This window comes from Rattus norvegicus, chromosome 8 (genome assembly GCF_036323735.1).
Source record: "Rattus norvegicus strain BN/NHsdMcwi chromosome 8, GRCr8, whole genome shotgun sequence".
NCBI classification, from domain to species: Eukaryota; Metazoa; Chordata; class Mammalia; order Rodentia; family Muridae; genus Rattus; species Rattus norvegicus.
Genome location: NC_086026.1, coordinates 128,650,247 through 128,653,586, shown reverse-complemented (window position 1 = coordinate 128,653,586; position 3,340 = coordinate 128,650,247).

The following is a 3,340-nucleotide window of genomic DNA, read 5'->3' as shown; positions in this document are numbered from 1 at the left end:
GCCCTCTTCTGGTGTGTCTGAAGACAGTTACAGCATACTTATATATAATAAATAAATAAATCTTTTTTTAAAAAGACTTTTTTTTAAAAAAATGGTAAAGTCCGTTTTGCAGAAAGAAAACCAGATTGTAAAGTCACAGAGGACAGCTGGGGTCATAGCTCAGTTGTCAGCTTCCCAGAATGCACAGAGGCCGGGGTTCCCACACCAGCACCTCCTAAACCAGGCACTGCAGTGCCTGCCCGTGATGCAAATGCTTTGGAGGTGGAGGTTAGACCAGGAGTTCACCGTCATCATCCACTAGTATCGAGTTGGAGACCCTGCTGCAGTTCCTCAGATGGAGGGGCAGTGTTCATCACTGTCTGGCTGTACCTAAGGAGGAGTGCTCTAGAGAATGAACAGGGCACAGAGAAAAGCTGAACCCAAAGATGATGCAGTGCAGCCGTTCCGGGGTGCAGCTTACAGACCTGGGTCCCATCGCGCCCAAGCTCCTGACTTTTCCATCGGGTAAGCCAGTGAACGCCCCTCTTTATTTACTCTGGTTTTACTTGGGTTTCCACCATTGGGGTTTGAAGCATTGATCAGTGAGGTCGAGGAAATGTAACCTTGCTCTGGGGTAGCTTCTTCGGAAACTAGAGCGATCTAAAGGAAGGGCGGCGACTAACAAATTGTTTGTCCACACAGTGCACCCTCAGAGGCCTTTGTCTTCCTGGCACACATTCATTTCTTCCACTGCAAAAACAAAGATTTATTTTTTTTTAAATTGTTTTAGTTTTAGGGTTTTTTTTGGGTTTTTTTTTTTTTTTTTTTTTTGCGGAGCTGGGGACCGAACCTAGGGCCTTGTGCTTGCTAGGCAAGCGCTCTACCACTGAGCTAAATCCCCAGCCCTACAAAGATTTATTTTTATTTTACGTGTATGTGCGGGTGGGTGCCGTGTGTGTGTGTGTGTGTGTGTATGTTTGTATGTATGCATGTATGTCTGTGGATATGCGTGTATGTATGCATAGGTATGTATATGAGTGTACATATGTGTGTATGTATAGGTATGTATGTATATATGAATATATGTGTGTATGTATAGGTATGTATGTGAGAGTATGTATATGTATATTTGTGTATGTATATATGTGTGTGTATGGGTATGTATGTATAAGTGCACATTCACGTGTGTGCATGACAAAAGCTGTGTGTTTTTATTTTTACTTTTAATTTTGTGTATGTGAGTACCCTGTAGCTTTCTTCAGACACCCCAGAGAAGGGCATCGAGTCCCATTACAGATGGTAGTGAGCTACCATGTGATTGCCAGGAATCGAACTCAGGACCTCTGGAAGAGCAACCAATGCTCTTAATGACTGAGCCATCTCTGCAGCCCTGTCTGGCTTTTTTATGTGGGTACTGGCTATCAAGATCATGTCCTCACACTTACAAGGCAAGTACTTTACCGACTAAGCCATCTCCCCAAAGCTCTAGGAGAGTTGAGATGCCTTCAGTGCCTTAGGTCTACCATAGGTTATCAGTCATTATTGATACTTTGTTTTCCTGAATCATGAAACTTCAGCTGGGAAGACTGACCCGGGGCATCACCAGAGAAGCAGATAAACCTCGCAGGGGGCAGTCTTTGGATCACCAGAGCTCACACTACTGAAGGATGAGTGGTACCCTGAAGCACCCCATACCACTCCTCGCACCCCACCAGCCCCACCCGCCCAGGGTGTGTTCCTCTCACCTCTCAGCAGCACATCACACCCACTGCTCTTCAGACCTACTTAAGCTTATAGCCTTTGTCAGGAAATAGAGCCTCTCCCCGCCTTAGCCCTCTTTCAGAGAAGTACAAACCCTCCTAATTCAAGGCAAAGGCCTACCCATCAGGCTTGCCACACTGTTCCTTAGGACCCTCTAAAGATTAGTTTTTCCACTTATTTGCTTGCTTGTTTCTTTTTGAGACAGTGTCTCATCGATGTAGCCCTGGCTGTCCTGGAACTTGCTGTGTAGACCAGGCTGACCTCAAACTCACAGAGATCTGCCTGCCCCTGCTTCCTATGTCCCGGGATTTAAAAATGTGACGAAGGCCAGCCTTTTTCCATTGTTTCTGTTTAGTTGGTTGGTTGGTCCGTTGGCTGACTGGCTGGCTGGCTGGTTGATCGGTTGTTAAGTTGGTTGGTTGGTTGGTTGGTTGTTAAATTGGTTGGTTGTTAAGTTGATTGGTTGATTGGTTAAGTTGGTTGGTTGTTAAGTTGGTTGGTTGGTTGGTTGGTTGGTTGGTTGGTTGGTAAATTGGTTGATTGTTAAGTTGATTGATTGGTTAAGTTGGTTGGTTGTTAAGTTGGTTGGTTGGTTGGTTGGCTGGTTGGTTTCCCCATTGCTTTTTAAAGGTCATGGGTCATTATTCTGACCTAGGCAGAGATGAAGGAAGGAAAGAAGAAGGGACAGACCAAAATAGCTATTGCCTCTGGACATAAGACCAGGAAAGGGGCACCATAGCCAGACAGAGAGCTTTTAGAGCCATAAGAAGTGGTTTCTACTACTTTCAGCCAAGGAGGAGCCATCACAGACCTAGTGGGAGCCCCAGCCACACATTCACACCATAGTAAAAGAAGTTTCTGGCCCCAGGGATCACCAAGTCCAAGAGGGAACCTGGACTTCCATCCCTACCCACAGCAGAAGTGAACATTAGCCCTTCCTTCTGGGCTGCTGTCAGCAGATAACAGTTGAAACAAATACCACACCAAAGATCCTCACATCCAAGTTCTAACAGAAGATGACCCATCGAGCCAAAAACCAACAAGGTCTGAATGTCGGAGGACAGTGGCCAGATTACAGCTCTGAGCTGTTTGGATGACCTGACAAGCAGTGTTGACTGTGTTTTGTTTTTAAGATTTATTGTGTAGGCTAGACACAGTGGCAGACACATTTAATCCCAGCACTTGGGAGGCAGAGGCAGGTGAATCTCTATGAATTCAAGTCCAGCCTGGTCTACACGTCAAGTTTCAGGGCAGCCTGTCTGAAAACAACAACGCAAGGTTTATTTTGTTCTTTGTCTCTGTGTGAGTGCGCATGCTCTGTGTCTCTCTCCAGCTCCCTATCTCTCTTTCTCCTCTCTCTGTCTTTCTATTCCTCCATCTCTGTCTCCTGTGCTTTCTTCCCTCCTTCCCTCCCTCTCTGAGCAGGGGAGAAACACTATCTTTTCATGTAGGTCAAGCTGCCCTGAACCTCTCCATCCCAGCTGGTTTTGTATCAGGTTGACAGAAGCTAGAGTCATCTGAGAGCAGGGAGACTCAACTGAGAAAATTCCTCCGTAAAACTGGGCTGCAGGCAAGCCTGTAAGCATTTTCTTAATTAGTG